At 44.7% G+C, this 20,052-nt stretch overlaps 1 protein-coding gene across 2 annotated transcripts in view; it reads right to left on the bottom strand.

Annotated features, from left to right (window-relative positions):
- Positions 1-20,052, bottom strand: part of LOC143810133 (uncharacterized) — a 93,600-nt gene that overhangs the window by 15,478 nt on the left and 58,070 nt on the right. The gene's annotated exons all lie outside the window — the stretch shown is intronic.

Genomic DNA, 20,052 nt, shown 5'->3' on the forward strand with positions numbered 1-20,052 from the left:
CACCTCCCGAGAGCTTGTCCTATGTTTGTTACTTAGCTGGAGTAATTTGTGATCCTCAACCACTAAGGATCATAACAGTCACCATTGGGAGCAGGGTTCTTTTTTGTGGCCAAGAAGGATGGTTCTCTGAGACCTTGTATAGATTACCGCCTTCGTAATAAAATCACGGTCAAATTTCAGTACCCTTTGCCTCTACTGTCTGATTTATTTGCTCGGATTAAGGGGGCTAGTTGGTTCACCAAGATAGACCTTTGAGGGGCGTATAATCTCGTGCGTATTAAACAGGGCGATGAATGGAAAACAGCATTTAATACGCCCGAAGGCCATTTTGAGTACCTGGTGATGCCATTCGGCCTTTCTAATGCTCCCTCTGTGTTTCAGTCCTTTATGCATGACATCTTCCGAAAGTATCTGGATAAATTCATGATCGTATATTTGGATGATATTTTGGTCTTTTCGGATGATTGGAAGTCCCATGTGAAGCAGGTCAGAATGGTGTTCCAGGTCCTTCGTGCTAATTCCTTGTTTGTGAAGGGATCTAAGTGTCTTTTTGGAGTTCAGAAGGTTTCCTTTTTGGGCTTCATTTTTTCCCCTTCTACTATCGAGATGGATCCTGTTAAAGTCCAAGCTATTTATGATTGGACTCGGCCTACATCTGTGAAGAGCCTTCAGAAATTTCTGGGCTTTGCCAATTTTTACCGTCGCTTCATCGCTAATTTTTCTAGTGTTGTTAAACCGTTGACTGATTTGACCAAGAAGGGTGCTGATGTGGTGAATTGGTCCTCTGCGGCCGCGGAGGCTTTTCAGGAGTTGAAACGTCGTTTCTCTTCGGCTCCTGTGTTGTGTCAGCCAGATGTTTTGCTCCCTTTTCAGGTCGAGGTTGATGCTTCTGAAATTGGAGCAGGGGCTGTTTTGTCTCAGAGAAGTTCTGATTGCTCTGTAATGAAGCCATGCGCTTTCTTTTCGAGAAAGTTTTCGCCTGCTGAGCGTAATTATGATGTTGGCAATCGGGAGTTGTTGGCTATGAAGTGGGCATTCGAGGAGTGGCGACATTGGCTTGAAGGAGCCAAGCATCGCGTGGTGGTCTTGACAGATCACAAGAATCTGACTTATTTCGAGTCTGCCAAGCGGTTGAATCCTAGACAGGCTCGTTGGTCGCTGTTTTTCTCCCGTTTCAATTTTGTGGTTTCATACCTTCCGGGTTCTAAGAATGTGAAGGCTGATGCCCTTTCAAGAAGTTTTGTGCCTGATTCTCCTGGGGTTCCTGAGCCGGCTGGTATTCTCAGAGAGGGGGTAGTTCTGTCTGCCATCTCCCCTGATTTGCGGCGGGTGCTGCAGGAGTTCCAGGCTGATAGACCTGACCATTGTCCAGCGGAGAAACTGTTTGTCCCTGATAGATGGACTACTAGAGTTATCTCTGAGGTTCATTGTTCAGTGTTGGCTGGTCATCCTGGGATTTTTGGTACCAGAGATTTGTTGGCTAGGTCCTTTTGGTGGCCTTCCTTGTCGCGGGATGTGCGTTCTTTTGTGCAGTCTTGTGGGACTTGTGCTCGGGCTAAGCCCTGCTGTTCTCGTGCCAGTGGGTTTCTTTTGCCCTTGCCGGTCCCGAAAAGGCCTTGGACGCATGTTTCCATGGATTTTATTTCAGATCTTCCTGTGTCTCAAAGGATGTCGGTCATCTGGGTGGTTTGTGATCGCTTCTCTAAAATGGTCCATTTGGTACCCTTGCCTAAATTGCCTTCTTCCTCTGATTTGGTTCCATTATTTTTCCAACATGTGGTTCGTTTGCATGGCATTCCGGAGAACATCGTGTCTGACAGAGGTTCCCAGTTTGTTTCAAGGTTTTGGCGGTCCTTTTGTGCTAAGATGGGCATTGATTTGTCTTTTTCTTCGGCTTTCCATCCTCAGACAAATGGCCAAACCGAACGAACCAATCAGACTTTGGAAACTTATCTGAGATGCTTTGTTTCTGCGGATCAGGATGATTGGGTGACCTTCTTGCCATTGGCTGAGTTTGCCCTTAATAATCGGGCCAGTTCGGCTACTTTGGTTTCACCTTTTTTTTGTAATTCTGGTTTTCATCCTCGTTTTTCTTCAGGGCAGGTTGAGCCTTCGGACTGTCCTGGTGTGGATTCTGTGGTGGACAGGTTGCAACAAATTTGTACTCATGTGGTGGACAATTTGACCTTGTCCCAAGAGAAGGCTCAACGTTTCGCTAACCGCCGTCGCCGTGTTGGTCCCCGACTTCGTGTTGGGGATTTGGTTTGGTTATCATCTCGTTATGTTCCTATGAAGGTTTCTTCTCCTAAGTTTAAGCCTCGTTTCATTGGTCCTTATAAGATTTCTGAAATTCTTAATCCTGTATCATTTCGTTTGGCCCTTCCTGCTTCTTTTGCCATCCATAATGTGTTCCATAGGTCGTTGCTGCAGAGATATGTGGCGCCTATGGTTCCCTCCGTTGATCCTCCTGCTCCGGTGTTGGTCGAGGGGGAGTTGGAGTATGTGGTGGAGAAGATTTTGGATTCTCGTATTTCGAGACAAAAACTTCAGTACTTGGTCAAATGGAAGGGCTATGGTCAGGAGGATAATTCCTGGGTTGTTGCCTCTGATGTCCATGCTGCCGATTTAGTTCGTGCCTTTCATTTGGCTCATCCTGATCATCCTGGGGGCTCTGGTGAGGGTTCGGTGACCCCTCCTCAAGGGGGGGTACTGTTGTGAATTCCGTTCTCGAACTCCCTCCTGTGGTTATGAATGGTACTTCGGTGAGTTCTGTCCGTGGACTCCCTCTGGTGGCTGTGAGTGGAGCTGCTGGTTCTGAGATTCCTTCTCCAGCTGCCCTCGTTTAGGGGCTAGGCTGGATTCTCTATTTAACTCCACTCAGATCGTTACTCCATGCCAGCTGTCAATGTTCTAGTACTGGTTCAGATCTCTCCTGGATCTTTCTGAGGACCTGTCTACTCCAGCACAAGCTAAGTTCCTGCTTGTTCCTTTGTTACATATGGTTTTTCTTGCTAAGTTCTAGTCCAGCTTGCTTTCATGAAACTGCCTGGCTAGCTGGAAGCTCTGGGGGTGCAGAGTTGCACCACCGCACTGTGAGTCGGTGCGGGGGTATTTTTTGTACAGTCTGCGTGGTTTTTGTAGTATTTTGTGTTGACCGCAAAGATCCCTTTTCTATCCTCAATCTGTTTAGTTAGACTGGCCTCCCTTTGCTAAAACCTATTTCATCCTGTGTTTGTGATTTCCTCTTGACTCAAAGTCAATACTTGTGGGGGGCTGCTTTTACCTTTGGGGAAATTTCTCTGAGGTAAGTGAGGCTTTGTTTCCTTTCTTTAGGGGTAGTTAGCTAGTTAGCTCTTAGGCTGTGAAGAGGCGTCTAGGCAGAGTCAGGCACGCTCCACGGCTATTTCTAGTTGTGTTGATAGGAGTAGGGTTTGCGGTCAGCAGAGTTCCCATTTCCCCAGAGCTCGTCCCGATTCCGTGTTTAACTATCAGGTCATTTCTGGTTCACCTAACCACCAGGGCCATAACAGCGGATGTGCTTATCTGTTTTAATTCTACCAGCACACTAAAAACCCGCTCTGACAGAACGCTAGCAGCAGGGCAGGCCAGGATCTTCACGGCGTATAGAGCCAGTTCATGCCACGTGTCCAGCTTGGACACCCACTAATTAAAAGGCACAGAGGAATCACGGAGGACGTTTGTACAATCTGCAAGGTACTCCCTCACTATCTTCCCAAACTTGCACTTGCACTTCTTGTGACAGCAATAGTGTTGAGCATTCTGATACTGCAAATATCGGGTATCGGCCGATATTTGCTGTATCGGAATTCCGATACCGAGTTCCGATATTTTTGCGTTATTGGAAATCGGAATCGGGATCCATATTCATGTAAAAAATAAAGAATAAAAATAAAAAATATGGATATACTCACCCACCAACGGCCCCTGGCTATCAGTGGTGCAACCGGCAGCCTCCGTTCCTAAGAATGCAGTGAGTGTAGGACCTGCGATGACGTCGCGGTCTTGTGATTGGTCGCGTGACCGCTCATGTGACCGCTCACGTGACCGTGACGTCATCGAAGGTCCTTCACTCTGCATTCTTAGGAACGGAGGCAGACACTTGCAGGGGTGACAGCCAGGGGCCGTCTGAGGGTGAGTATATCCATATTTTTTATTTTTATTCTTTATTTTTTACATGAATAAGGATCCCAGGGCCTGAAGGAGAGTTTCCTCTCCTTCACACCCTGGGAACCATCCAGGATCGCTCCCTATTACGTTCCGATATTTGTGTCCCATTGACTTGTATTGGTATCGGGTATCGGTATCGGCGATATCCGATATTTTTTGGATATCGGCCGATCCAATCTGATACCGATACTTTCAAATATCAGAAGGTATCGCTCAACACTAGACAGCACGCTTTACCTCTGTGCCATCACGATGGGAGGGTCCGAGAAAACTGTCCCAGAACTTTTCCATTGTTCCCCTGCCTGAACTGGATTGTACTTCTGTGTCTCTCGCTTGGACTCCTTGGTTGTACAACAAACTCTGATGTCTGCTGCCAGCATTCTCACATTGGAATTTTCTAAGTAATTCCGCTACAAGGGCCCTCTGGTACTGCAACATTTTAGTACACTTCTCTGCCTCTGGTTGAAGAGATGGAAAGTTCTCCTTGTAGCGTGGGTCTACTGTAGAACTTTCACCAACTAGTAATGTGTCACCCAAAATTTTTATAATGCGAGGGTCACGTGAAACGCAGAGCAACATAAAGTCAGCCAAGCGTGCCAGACTGCTAACAGACAAGACTTCTGTGTCCTCACCAACAGGACGACTGACCATGCTGTCCTCCTCCTCCTCCTCCCCGTCATCAGGCCATCCTCTCTAAACAGACGGTATGACAGCTGTGTTTGTAGTACCATCTATAGCGCATGAAAGTAGCTCCTGTTCTTCCTCCTCCTCCTAATTGACTACCAATCCACGTTAAAAAGAAATGAGACTGGGCTGAGTGTAATCCCCCTGTATGGTTCCTTGCTCCATGTCCTCGTGCTTTGCCTGCAATGCAATGCTCTTTAATTGTGAGCAGAGAGGTTTTCAGAATGCTGAGAAGTGGGATGGTGATGCTAATTATGGTGTCATCGCCGCTCACCATCTTGATGCAGACTTCAAAGTTTTGGAGGATGGTACGTATGTCGGACATCCATGTCCACTCCTGAGATCTTATGTCTGGAGTCTGAACTGAATATTGACGGCCTTGTTGATGTTGGTAGTCAACAACTGCCCTCTTCTGCTCACCAATCCTTTCCAACATATGCATATGAGTTACAGTGCGTGGGGACATCACACACCAGCTAGTGAGCTGGAAGCTGCAAACACTGTTGAAGCAAGGCAACGGCGGCTGAAGCTGTAGCTGATTTTCTAAAATGGGCAGACAAACGGTGTACTATCACTAGCATATCTGGCAGCTCCGGGTTGCTTTTCAGAAAATGTTGAAACAAGAGGTTAAGCACATGGGCCAAGCAAGGTAAGTGTGTAAGCTCACCTTGCCCCAGAGCTACCACCAGGTTACGGCTATTGTCACACACGACCATGTCTGGCTGTAGGTTCAGCGGTATCATCCAAACATCTGATTGCTCTTTCAGCGCTGTCCACAACTCTTCTGCATTGTGCTTCTGACTGATGTGTTGATTTCAGAGATGGAGGATGAAGAGGAGGGGGAGGATGAGGGTGCAGGAGCTGTAGACTGTGGGGGCAACCCTGATTGACATAGGGCCAGCAATCCTCGGTGTGGGGAGGATGTGTTCCATCCCAAGATCCGACTGGGTCCCAGCTTCCACTATGTTAACCCAGTGTGAAGTCAGTGAGATGTACCATCCCTGCCCACAAGCACTTGTCCACGCATCCGTGGTTAGGTGGACTTTCCCTGTAACAGCATTGATGAGGGCACGGGTAATGTTGTGGGACACATGCTGGTGTAATGTCGGTATGGCACGCTGAGAGAAATAGTGGCGACTGGGGACCAAGTGCCTTGGGACAGCTGCCACCATCAGGTTGTGGAAAGCTTCCTTCTCAACAAGCCTAAAAGGCAGCATTTCTAGCGTAAGCAGAAGAGAAATATTAGAATTTAGGACAGTGGCCTGTGGGGTGTTGGCTAGGTATTTCCGCTTGTGTTCAAAGACCGGGTTATAGACAACTGAAGTGTGTGCTGGGACAAGGACGTGGACGTGCTTGATGATGTTGCTGCTAGACTGTGGGCAACAACAGGTGCAGGGCTAGAGGCATCTTCACATGCACGGTGTACTGGGGATTGGCTTCTATGCAAAATAGTGGAAGAAGGAGTGGTGTGACCTGCAGACAGTGGTCCTGGAGCCTGGGGTTCGGCCTACAAAGTCGGGTGCTTTGCTGCCATGTGTCTGATCATGCTGGTGGTGGTCAGGCTGGTTGTTTTGCTACCCCTGCTGATGCGGGCATGGCAGGTGCTGCAAATGGCCTGTTTGGGAACATTTCAAGCTACAATTTGTCCCCTGCAGAACTGTCAGTGTTACAAAAAGGTTTATCCTTTTGCCCCACTCCACACTGGGACTCGTTTCAATTGGAAAAGGACCTAAATAGGTTCTATAGATCCATTAGACTCAAAACCCACTTTGGCATCGGGACCAATGCGGGTTCCAGTATTTCAACTTCTCCTGAAAATGTAACGGATTTATCTATTGTTTCCCTGGGTCTGCGGAATGCTAGTACCTTTTCACCCCCTCACTCCTATCATGCAGCTGAAACTGTGATTTCTCTCATAGATCGGGATATTAAATCCCTTACTCACCAACAGAGACTTGGGTTCTTTCCAACCCACACGAACCTCACCCTTGATGAGAAACATGCACTTACCGCACTGCGATCGAATAATAACATAATTATAAAGCCGGCGGATAAAGGGGGTGCTACTGTCGTCATGGATCGCTCCTTGTATCATGCTGAGGTACTCCGTCAGCTATCAGACACAAACACCTATAAGGCTATTCCCAGGGACCCCACTCTTAGGATCACCCAACGTATTCAGAATCTCCTCACCCTATACCTTGACAATAAGACGATAGACACCAAGACAGTAACCTTCTTAAATAAACCTCACCCTATGATTCCAGTTTTTTATGTCTTACCCAAGATCCACAAATCTCTCAATAATCCCCCGGGGAGGCCCATTGTGGCCTCAACGGACTCCGTTTTCTCACCTCTTTCAATTTTCTTGGAAAAGATCCTGACACCCCTCGTCAAGGGGACAAGATCCTTTCTTTTGGATACTAGCCAGTTTCTTGATGTCATAAAGAATATCCGACAAATACCCGAATCCAGCCTGCTAGTTACCTTAGATGTACAAAGTTTATATACCTCTATTTCGCATGATCGGGGTATTCTAGCAACCAAGGATCTATTGAATAAATCTGATTTATCCCAGAACTCCATCAATTTCTGTCTAGACCTGCTCAGGATAGTTCTCTATGAAAACTACTTCCTGTACGAGGACTCCTACTACGTCCAGGCGCGCGGGACCGCCATGGGCTCTAATGTAGCCCCGGCGTACGCTAATGCCTACATGCACTACTTCGAGGAACACTATGTCTACAATAATGAATTATTTCTTCAGCATGCAATAGAATATCATCGCTATATAGATGATATTTTCATGATCTGGACAGGTACCCCTGACTCACTTAGTGACTTCCATAGCTACCTCAATTCCGTTTTTCAGGAACTTCAGTTTACATTGAATTCCAGTACCACGGAGATAGCTTTTCTCGATACATTAGTCCTTAAGGACCCTGAGGGGAGATTGAGTACTGATCTCTATACCAAATCTACAGACTGTAACAGCTTGTTACTGTACTCCAGCTGCCATCCCAAGTCCACTAAGGACAGTCTCCCCCGCTCGCAATTTAAAAGGGTGTCACGAATAGTATCAGATCCAGCAATACGCCATACCAGGCTTGACCTCATGTCACAAAAATTTAAAGACAGGGAATACCCATCTACACTACTACAACAAGAACGGTTACTGTCCTCTACTCCTGATGGAAGCAGACTACCCAAACTACAGCAGGAGCGGGTACCTTTTGTACATACCCACCACCCGTTTATGCAAAAAGTCTATTCAACAATCAGAAGACACTGGCCCCTTTTGGGCAGAGCCTATCCCAGCATTCCCTCCTTTCAGACACCGGTTTTGATGAGCACAAGGCGACCCCCAAACATCAGGGATCAGATCATAAGAGCCGATATAGGAAGCGCACGCACGGAACGCACTCAACAACTTCTCAGTACACGTCGCCATGGCACATTCCCGTGTCTCCATTGTGCCGCCTGCTCCAACGTAATAAAGACGGATAATATTACACACCCAAGGACTGGTAAGTCCTTCCCTATACGGGGTTTCTTTACCTGCGAATCAAACTTCGTAGTGTATTTAATCAAATGCCCGTGTGGCCTTTTGTACGTCGGAGAGACAGTCCAACACGTAAGGGATCGCGTGGCTAGCCACAAATCCACTATAAGGTGTGGTAAAACATGGCTCCCCCTACCGGCACACTTTGCAGCTGCTAGACACACAGTAGCGCAGCTAAAATTCCAAGTAATAGAGCAGGTACCTAGACCGCGACGGGGGGGCGACCACATCAAACTACTCCGATCTAGAGAGACATACTGGATTTACACGCTCGACACGCTAGCACCTAAGGGCCTAAATAGGGAAATTGACTGGTTGCCTTAATGATGATACTGATATGTCTTCTTTTCTCTTTCTATAGACCCGCTGACCGTTGTCGTTTATCTATTCACAACTGGTATGACTACCCTCTTTCCCCTTAAGGGAGCTATTTTCTTCATTCCTAACCTCTTGTTTTCACTTTTTGTTTTTCTACCAATTTTTTGTTCTATACTTTATCTTTTTATTTTTCGTTTTTCATTTTTATTTTTATATTTTTTATTGTTTACTTTTTATTTCAATTTTTATTTTTTATTTTTTTCCCTATGGGTGCATATTTTTATTTCAAACGTTGTCCTCTATTTTTGTTCCATTTGATTTACTGCTTTTCCTTTCCTTTTTTTTTTTTTTTTTTTTTGTGTTATTTATTTCATTCATAGTTTCTATTTTTTCTTTCTTCTTTCTTTTTTCTTTTCTCTTTATCTTTTCATTTTCCATTTTCCCCATATAATTTTTCCAATAATTTCTCCAATCTTTATTTTTATTGGTTTTCTCTTCCATTTTGATTATTTTTACCTTCATTGCTTATTTTTTATTTTTTTATTTTCTATTTTTTATTTTCTATTTTTTATTGCTATTTTTCCATATTTCTATAAGAATTTCCCTTAGCTTTAGACCTGCCTTCAGTCTATTCCCCTTACATTTATCTTAATGTTCAAATCTAAACCAAGACACCATATATTTAGAGGGAACAGTCCCTCTTAGCTGCACCAATAATCCAGGACCGCACATGTAGTCTGTTTGGGTACTTCACCAATATTTTATTCTGCTAACTTTCCAGCAGCGCAGGCGCAGACGCAGCGGCTTAATACACACTGCCAGATTCCCCTAACAACGCCCGCGCGTGCGCACATGACTGCGACAATCAGGCGGCGGGACTTCCGGTGCCGGATGACGCACTTCCGGTACCGCGGGTCCCGCCGCCCTTAAATACAGGGACAGGGACGCCAGACGGCACCGGCCGTCACAGCAAGGCGCAGGAGCGCCGCTTACAACACAGCACCTCAAGGTAATGCCCTGACCCACCAATGCAGTGACAGCCCTCGGTTCCATGCTACACATGGCCTAGGCATTATATATTATATATAACACTGGCTCACATACTGCATTTCCCCCTAGAGGTCTCCTATCCACGGCTCATTTGCCGTCTATGCAATTGCCGCATACAGCCTGCGTGGAGCCCCATTTATGTAGGTACTATTTCCTTACGCCCTTTTTGAAGCACTGGTGCTTAATACATGTTTCACCTGACCCATACCTCTGTGCCTGCAAAGGTCCCTTGTTTCCATTTTCTTCTAGCTGCTGTCACTCACCTACTGGTATAACCAGAGGAATCCCAAAACAGCCTTATACCACCAGCAGTTCTAGGTAATCTTCCATATAGCCGTTCTTTGTCTAAACACTTCTTTATTATTCGTATACATTCTAACCTGGTGCATATACAACAGGCCATATTAACGATACGTTGGACCTACCTGCGGTCCATACACCACACGAGGCTAAGTTTCTCATAGAGCCTACCAGGTAATATTATATAATATAGTTTATCACACTTGCTATAAGCTATGGTCACTCATATACATCCTAATTATGTGCATCCTATATAGGACTTGCTTCATAGCACAACAGAAATACTGCATTTTTTGAGTTACAAACGTACCACCTGGTTATCTCACCAACTCTATAAGGTAAAAACGACATGTGGGTTACCATCACTTTAATATGCCCTCCCATACGTCTGGCTCCACTACACATTCCTATTCCATGTATCCCTAACAGACCATACCTGCGGTACCATTAGGAAAGGCCACCTGCCTATTATTAATATCATTTTGCAAGGTAAAAAATCCTCCTTATACTCTAGAATAGTTCAGCTTCTCATGTACGGTCCTTACTAACATCTTGTATCCTTTATAGATATTCTTTATACCACGAGGATACTATTTTTTGCTATACTACTATTCACCTTGCTAAGGTAAACATCACTTCGGTCTCTTCTCGAACTCTCCGTCCTCTGAACTATATGAAATCACTTCCAAACCACGCGGATCGACACCTTCACCTTTAGGATGGGGATCTTTCTTACCAGAGACAGGATCGAATACCTGTGTCATGCTATGTCATATATGTATATTTGTATATATTGTTCTCTCTTTTTTTCTCCCTTGGGTTGTCATGTGCTATGATTATGTATGTAAAATATGTATATATTTGATGTATGGTTACTTACACTGGTTCTGTTCTTTCCAGCGACCATTTTGATAAAGACTCGGGAGGAGTCGAAACGTTGTCAGATTGACTTCTGGTCGCACTTCACATTGTTGAATGATATGTCTATAGCACCTCAATAAATTTCAAATTCTTCACAAGTGACATACTTAGAGTGTGCGGTGTATTATATTTAGTCATAGTGTGTTAGGACACCCCAGTCCTCTACACCTGCACCTCGCTTTATTCCAACCTTAGTGCACACCAATTTTCTCTTCATTCGTTTGGGGTTATTGGCAGAGTCTTTTAAAAATACCTAGACTTGGGAAGATCTAACAGTTGGAATGGAAACTTCCCTCATGTTGGTGTTACAGGGAATGGATGCATGCCTTCTGTCTGTGGCCACCACACTGCTTCTTCCTGCCTGTTGGGGTGATATCCCTCCTTCCCCATGTGTGCTGCTGCCCTCGCTCTGCATGTCCTCCTGCCAGGTTGGTTCAGTCACATTGTCATCCACCACCTTGTCTTCCACATCTGCACCCTGCTCCTCCTCCTGACTTTCTGGCAATTGAGTCTCATCATCTTCCACCTCTTCTGACACTTTCCCACCATCTCCTTCATGTGAATGGGGCTGATCAAAGCTGTGGCCATCTCTACATGCGGTCTCATCTGTCCCTACTTCAAGTTGACCGGCTGAGATTTCTGAATCTTGAAATGGAAAACTGAACAGCTCTTCAGAGTGTCCAAGTGTGGGATCAGTTGTCTCAGTGCAGTCGGCATGGTGGGACGAAGGAGGATCAGGGTGAGGAATAACCGGGCCACACTCACAGCTACTCAGACTTGACCATGTGGAAGACATGGTGGTGGTTGTGGCTAAATGACTGGAAGCATTATCCGCTATCCAGCCAACAACCGCTTCACACTGCTCTGGCTTCAATAGTGGTGTGCTGCGTTCCCTTAGAAACTGGGACAGGAAGGTCGAGCGAGAAGATGTGTGTCTTTGTTGTGGCCCACTTTCACCTTGGCCACGACCTCGTCCTCTGCATGCACCAACATCATCACATCCACTTCCCCATCCCTTGCCCCTTGCCTTGCACATTTTAAATGAACTACTGCACTATTTCAAATGCTCGAAACAAATATATTTATTACTAGCGAAATAATATCTGATCAGTATGCCGGCAAATCTACGATTTTTCAAACCCAAACACCAGGCCTCGGCCTGACATAACAGACTGTATTAAATTTTGGGGGCTTTTTTGTGAAGTTAATTTATGCAAAATAGTGCTGTATATAAGTAGAGTAACAGACAGCAAAAACAGGGGTCCACCGGCCTACAATGCCCAAACTTGGAGCATGCAGATATATGAGGGCTGTCACGGAAATACCACTCTGGCAAATACGTGGCCTTTTTATATTTTTTTATGCTAAATAGTGCTACAGTGACCAAACTTGGATGATGCAGATATATGAGGGCTGTCAAGGAAATAACGCACTGGCAAATATGTAGCCATTTTATATTTTTTTATGCTAAATAGTGCTGTATATAATTACAGCAACAGACAGCAAAAAAAATCGTCCACCGGCCTACAATGACCAAACTTGGAGCATGCAGATATATGAGGGCTGTCACAGAAACACCACACTGGCAAATATGTGGCCTTTTTATATATTTTATGCTAAATAGTGCTGTATATAATTACAGCAACAGACAGCAAAAAAAGTGGTCCACCTGCCTACAATGACCAAACTTGGAGCACGCAGATATATGAGGGCTGTTACAGAAATACCACACTGGCAAATATGTGGCCTTTTTATATTTTTTTATGATAAATAGTGCTGTATATAATTACAGTAACCGACAGCAAAAAAAGTGGTCCATGGTCGTACAATAGCCAAACTTGTATAATGCAGATATATGAAGGCGGTCACGGAAATACCACACTGGCAAATATGTGGCCTTTTGATTTTTTTTTATGCTAAATAGTGCTGTATATAATTAAAGTATCAGACAGCAAAAAAAGTGGTCCACCAGCCTACAATGACCAAACTTGGAGCACGCAGATATACGAGGGCTGTCACGGAAATACAACAATGTCAAATATGTGGCCTTTTTTAAGCTAAATAGTGCTGTTTATAATTACAGTATCAGACAGCAAAAATAGTGGTCCACCAGCCTACAATACCCAAACTTGTAACACTCAGATATATGAGGGCTGTCACAGAAATACCACACTGGCAAATAGGTGGCCTTTTTATATTTTTTATGCTAAATAGTGCTGTATATAATTACAGTAACAGACAGCAAAAACAGTGGTCCACCGGCCTACAACGTCCAAACTTGGAACACGCAGATATATGAGGGCTGTCACGGAAATACCACACTGGCAAAAATGTGGCCTTTTTATATTTTTTTCTGCTACATAGTGCTGTATATAATTAGAGTACCAGACAGCAAAAAAAGTGGTACCCCAGCCTACAATGACCAATCTTGGAGCACGCAGATATATGATGGCTTTCACGGAAATACAACAATGGCAAATATGTGGCCTTTTATTTTTTTTTATGCTAAATAGTGCTGTATATAATTAGAGTAACAGACAGCAAAAAAAGTGGTACACCGGCCTACAATGCCCAAACTTGGAACACGCAGATATATGAGGGCTGTCACGGAAATACCACATTGGCAAATATGTGGCCTTTTTATATTTTTTATGCTAAATAGTGCTGTATAAAATTAGAGTAACAGACAGCAAAAAAGTGGTACAGCAGACTACAATGACCAAACTTGAAGCACGCAGATATATGAGGGCTGTCATGGAAATACCACACTGGCAAATATGTGGCCTTTCTATATTGTTTTATGCTAAATAGTGCTGTATATAATTAGAGTAACAGACAGCAAAAAAGTGTTCCACCAGCCTACAATGCCCAAATTTGGAGCACGCAGATATATGAGGGCTGCCACGGAAATACCACACTGGCAAATATGTGGCCTTTTTATTTTTTTATGCTAAATAGTGCTTATGTAATTAGAGTAACAGACAGCAAAAAAAGTGGTACAGCGGCCTACAATGACCAAACTTGGAGCATGCAGATATGTGAGGGTTTGTTTAAAGGAAATACCACACTGGCAAATATGTGGCCTGCTTTTTTTTAAATGCCAAATAGTGCTGTCTATAATTAGAGTAACAGACAGCAAAAACAGTGGCAAAACGGCCTAAAATGCCCACACTTTGAGCACGCAGAAATATGAGGCCTTTTTTTGGTGAATTTACACCCAAAAAAAAACCAGTGGCACAAGGCCAGCACACACAACTATGCTACGTATGCCTGACAAACTATGATTTTTAAACAGGCCTCAGTCTGACAGAACACACTGTATATTTTTTTTTTGGGGGGGGGGAATTTTTGGGAAAAAAATGCAACTAGGTATATAGTAAAGAAGATGCAGCAGACAGTTATGGAGCCTTGGGAGGGATGCAGTGGGAGCTATGTATGCACATACAGTGCTTGCAGGCCTTGCACTAATGTGGATATGCTGTGCCCTGCCTACCCAGCGCTGCAATATCAGGACGCACGAATTAGCCCTAAAAAGGACTGTTGGTTTCTCATGAGTTGTGGATGTAGGAGTTGCTGACCTACACTAACTCTAAAAACCACGATTCTGACCCTATCTCAGCAGCAGCTCTCCTTACTCGCGGCGAGCAGGGCGGCACCAGGTTTCTTATACTCAGGATGATGCTGTGCAGCCAAGCCAATCACTGCACGACCACAACAAAGATGGCTGCAGCGTTTCATGGCCTGGAAGACAATCACTGCAGCATGATTGGATCTCTAATGTCATCCAAAAATGCTTGGTGGAGACACCAGTTATTGCTGAATAGTCCCGGAAATGCTCGGTTCTCACCGAGTACACCTTGCATAGTGATACTCGGGGAGTAACGAGCAGTGGCGAGCACGTTCGCTCATCTCTAGTGCTGAACCTACTGGTTCAGAAGTTTATCAAAACATACTTTGACTTGCTGTACCTACTTGAGAAGGTGTGCTGTATTTGTGACATTTTCGCTATTCCTCTACCGCTGTTGCCGATCTTTCAGCAGCATGGTTCAAAAGCAATTTAATTTTCCAAATCACCGACTCATTTGCGACCTGCCCACACGGTGGAACTCAGCATATCATATGTTGGCATGGTTTAGTGAGCAGCAGAGGGCACTTTCTGAATACCATCTTAAACATGCCTGTCAGACTGTGATTCAGCCGAAACACATAACACCTGTTGAATGGGTGTGGATCGCTGACATTTGTGAGGTGCTTGATAACTTTCAGTACTACACCAACCTCTTGAGCGGTGATCAGGCTATTATCATCCCTATGCTATGTACATTGAAAGAATTGCTGCATAATCTAAACATGGAATCTTTGAGTGCCCATCAGGAGGGTATGGAGCAAGATTTCACACTGGGTGATCCTACCCAGCACAGCCAATATCATGATGAGGCAAGATTGGGTGATGAAGATAAGGAGGAAGCTGAGGAGGGATAGGACTTATTTTTATGTGGTACCGAGGGGACCCATGATGCTACAGAGGGGACACCCAACTCCAGCTTCAGGTCTGTCCAGCATGGGTGGGCTGGAGAGGAGGAGGAGGTGGAGGAGAGTCAGTGTGAGGAGAGGATGGGTATTGTTACTCCTTCTGGGACCACAGAACATTTGCCTCAGTGCAGCTTGGCACCCATGGCACAGTTCATCATGTCTAATTGTCTGTCCCAACACCCTCGCTTGATCCACATTTTCGACAGCAACCTATACTTGTTGGCTACCTTTCTCGGCCCACAGAACAAGGACAAATTTCCTTCTCTACTGTTGCAGTCACAAAGACCCTATGCTTGCACATTGTGCAGTGGCAGTGGAACAACAAGGAAAGTAGTCCAATCTTTAGAATTGTTAACCCTTTGTGATGATGATAGGTGGCTTCATCCTGTGTTTACACACAGCTTTTTAGCACCTGCTTTTAAACAATCATTCACCTATTTCAGCCTTTTCCTCAGGCCCCCAGAGCGCTTTGTAGGGTCCAACATAAAACTACTCGCATTTCCCATTGACTTGCATTGGACTTGCTACTAGTTACGAATACCGGAGTATTAAGACCTAATCGTTACGAGTATTACAAGTCCAAATATTTCACTACTCACTCATCCCTAGTCTCCGCACTTAAAAAAAATTGTTTCTAACATTAGCTGAAGTAGCAAAAGATGGCAAAGACTGCAATAACTAAAGATCAATACATGACACTAAAAATGACAACATCGCCTTGTTTGACCAATCTGCAAATGGGGTGAAAAAGTAATCGGAGATCCATGTCTTGTTCATTTTTATGAAACTTAGGTGGTCTACACTTTGAGGGCACAACCGGATGTGCTTATCCATCATGACACCACCAGCATCGCTGAAGACAAGTTCTGAGAGAACGCTGGCAGCCTGACATACCAAAACCTCCAAGGCGTGACATGCGAACTCAGGCCAAAAATGTAAAAGGGTCCAAATCTCCCCTGATGGCATTGATATTAAGCTCCAGATAATCCTGCACCATCCTCTCCAGTTGTTCAATCACAACATGTCAGACTTATACTCTGCTCTGCTGGTGCACAGGCAGATCAAAAAAATGTGCTAAATGACTCACAGAAATTGCCACTTACACTGCTGCTGCTTTTAATGTTTTGGCGATGACAGCTTGATATTTCTGGTGTTGGATGTCTACAATTGGGATACACACTGTGTGCTTCACCGCTGTCTTGGGGAAAACCACTCTTAAGATTGTTTACAAGTGTGTTTCGATACTCCAGCATGCACACACCCCTTTACAGGGGAGAAGCATCTGGCTAAATTTACTCTTGTAACATGTATTGAACAGAGTGACAACCCATTAGTCACCACTATTTCTAACTCTAAGAATATGGGCATCGTGTTGAAGATAATGCGTCAAGAAGGCACTCATGTGTTGGGCGTTTCCATGAGGTCCAAATCCATTTTGTGCTGGTGGCGAAGTAGCACTCAAGGTTGTTTCCTCCATTCCCCCCTACCGCCAACCACGGACAACAGAGAGGGGATCATTATGCTCTTTATCTCCTTACTGTTGGCATCCATCACCATATCCTTTTCAATTTGTTCCTCGGCTCCTGCAGCTTCACTAACAGTTTGTCTGGTACAATGAGCCCCCATTGATCCATGTCAGCTACCCTCCCATGGCACCCACCTGTGTGACGACAGTCCAGAAATTTGAGATATTGATATCCCTTCCACATCCTCTTCTGCTTCCAACTCTTACTCTGGGATCATCACCTCATCACACAGACTATTCATATTGTGTTCCAGCATGTACTGTCAGGACTCTGAACATTTTTTACCTTTTGTGCATTACTGCCCTTTTCCAAGATGGCGTCTTTGGTCTCATGAGCACTGTGTCTTCCTGCTATAAAACTCCACCCCAGCCTTCAGTCTGTGCTAGAGTATTCTGCCTAGCATCCAGCTCCTGACCTCTGATTACTCCCTGGCTATAAACCTGCTCCTGTGTACCTGTGTGGTGATCCTGCTACTCTGCTCTGAGTTCCTGCTGCATATACAAGTTTCCAGTAATCCTCCTTCATCTGCTGTTCGTGTTACTTCCATCTGCATTTGCTGGACATGTAAGCTGTTTCTGCTTTGCAATAACCTGAGACTATTAACCAGGCCTCCCTGGTTGAGCTAAGATATGATTTGAACTGCCTAATAAGCATATCTATCTGTGCCTGGACTAAGACAATGATTTGTTCGTGTCAAGTATCCTCAAGAATAACTGTGCTTCATAGACTTTCTGCTTGATTGCATTTTCCTCAGAAGTTTCCTATAGACTGCTAAGCTGTGTTTATTATTTGCACCAAGTGTTGTGGACTTGAGTTTCTCTCTGCACCTGTTTGAATCACCGTGTGATAATATAGACTTTACCACTTATAAAACTGTGTCCTGTAGTTGTCTTGTTCCACGCAAAGAGTCTCCTGAGTTATCCCCTATAATTATTACAGGATACTCTAAATGCCTGAATGTGCCTGAAAAAAAAGGAGACTGCTGGAAAAATGACTGCAGAAAGCAAATTAGAGCAGGTGTTTTCCATAATTAGATCACTGCCGAAAGATGTGGAAGGTCTGCAAAAGAAGTTTGGAAGCTTTGAACACAATCAACAAGTGTTTGGACAAACTTTGCACGACTTGAGCAACTGCATGGCAGCCCAGGAAAACAAACTTGCTGGCATAGAGTCCCAGTATGGATGGGCTTTTCAGGACATAAGCACGCAAATAGCTGCACAAGTGACTTTACCCTCTGGGCAACCGCCACCAGCTGGCCCACCTAAATTGCCCCCATTCAGATTTAATGGTGATCGCGACAAATTTCGTGGCTTTGTGAATCAATGTATGCTATATTTTGATGTGCATGCTGACCATTTTCCTACTGATAGATCCAAAGTATTGTGTGTAATAATGCTACTGACCTCACGAGCGCTCGTCTGAGCGAATCCGATGATTGAGTCTCGTGACCCACGGTTAAATGACTTGGATGATTTCTTGGCCGCTATGGCATTAATGTTTGATGACCCTAATTGCCGTGCAACTGCTGAATCTGCTTTGTTGTCTTTACATCAGGCTAAACGTTCTGTTATTGAGTATGCCACTGAATTCAGGAGATTGGCGGTAGATACCAATTGGGACAGTTATGCACAATTGTCTATTTTTAAAAGGGGTCTGTCTAGTATTGTAAAAGAAGAACTAGCCCGCTCTGAGTCACCACAAGAGCTAGAGACATTTATACAGCATTGTGTGCGCATAGACATTCGCCTTACTGAGCGTAGGGAGGAGAAATTTGCTGCACATAACCGTGTTTCTAACTTTTTCCTTCCTTCCAAAGAGCCTGCAGGTAAAACCTCTCGGGAGGTGTAGGAGGTGCCCATGCAAATTGATTCCGTTCAGAGGTGCGAGATCAATGAGCTCCAGGAGCATCGCCTTCGTGAAAGTTTATATTTCTACTGCGGCCAGTCTGACCACTTCTTGATCAATTGTCCTAAGTGTCCTAGACGGCCTAACAAGGTGCTAGCAGCAATAGGGGAGTATGACAACTGTGATGATGAATCTGACATCTCTGAATGTAGCCTGCCTTTAAACGCTGTATTCCATTCACTTTCTATAACTTCACCCCCCAAGGAGCTGAAGGAAAAGAACTCTCACTGTTATCTCCCTATTAAGATCCTGTGTTCAGGACAGTGGATTTCCAGTTCAGCTATGATTGACTCTGGTGCAGGTGGCAATTTCATGGATATCGCATTTGCCAAGGAACATGGTATTAAAATTCAGCAAAGAGCCTCTCCAATTACCATGGAAACAGTGGATGGGTCACCTTTAATCTCTGGGCCTGTGGATCAGGAGACCGTACCCCTTGAAATTTTGTTGGAGCCTAATCATCAGGAGCAAATTTCTTTCTTCTTAATTTCTTCTCCTCATTTTCCTGTAATTTTAGACATTCCTTGGTTGCATTCTCAGAACCCAATTATCAACTGGGAGACCAAGGAGATTATCTTTCCAACAAGGAGCAACTCAGCGTTAACAGAAGCTGTCCCTGAGTCCACGGCTACGGAACCACATGTACAGGTATTTTCTTTACTTCCAGCATATAAAGAGTTCTCTGACATCTGTGACAAGAAGAATGCAGATCACCTTCCTCCACACAGGCATTATGACTGTCCCATTGAGTTGCTTCCTGGGGCAGCTATTCCTTTTGGTAATGTATACCCTTTGGCGGCACCTGAGCTTCAAGCCTTAAAGGAGTATATTGATGAAAATCTGGCCAAAGGCTTCATACGTCCTTCTTCCTCACCAGCAGGGGCACCTATCTTTTTTGTAAAGAAGAAGGATGGGACCCTGAGACCCTGTGTTGACTATCAGGAACTAAATAAGGTAACCGTATGAAACCGTTACCCTTTGCCTCTGATTCCCGAATTACTGGAAAGAGTCCGCCATGCTAAGGTGTTCTCTAAACTGGATCTTTGTGAGGCTTATAATTTGGTG

The sequence above is a fragment of the Ranitomeya variabilis genome, chromosome 2 (genome assembly GCF_051348905.1).
Source record: "Ranitomeya variabilis isolate aRanVar5 chromosome 2, aRanVar5.hap1, whole genome shotgun sequence".
NCBI classification, from domain to species: Eukaryota; Metazoa; Chordata; class Amphibia; order Anura; family Dendrobatidae; genus Ranitomeya; species Ranitomeya variabilis.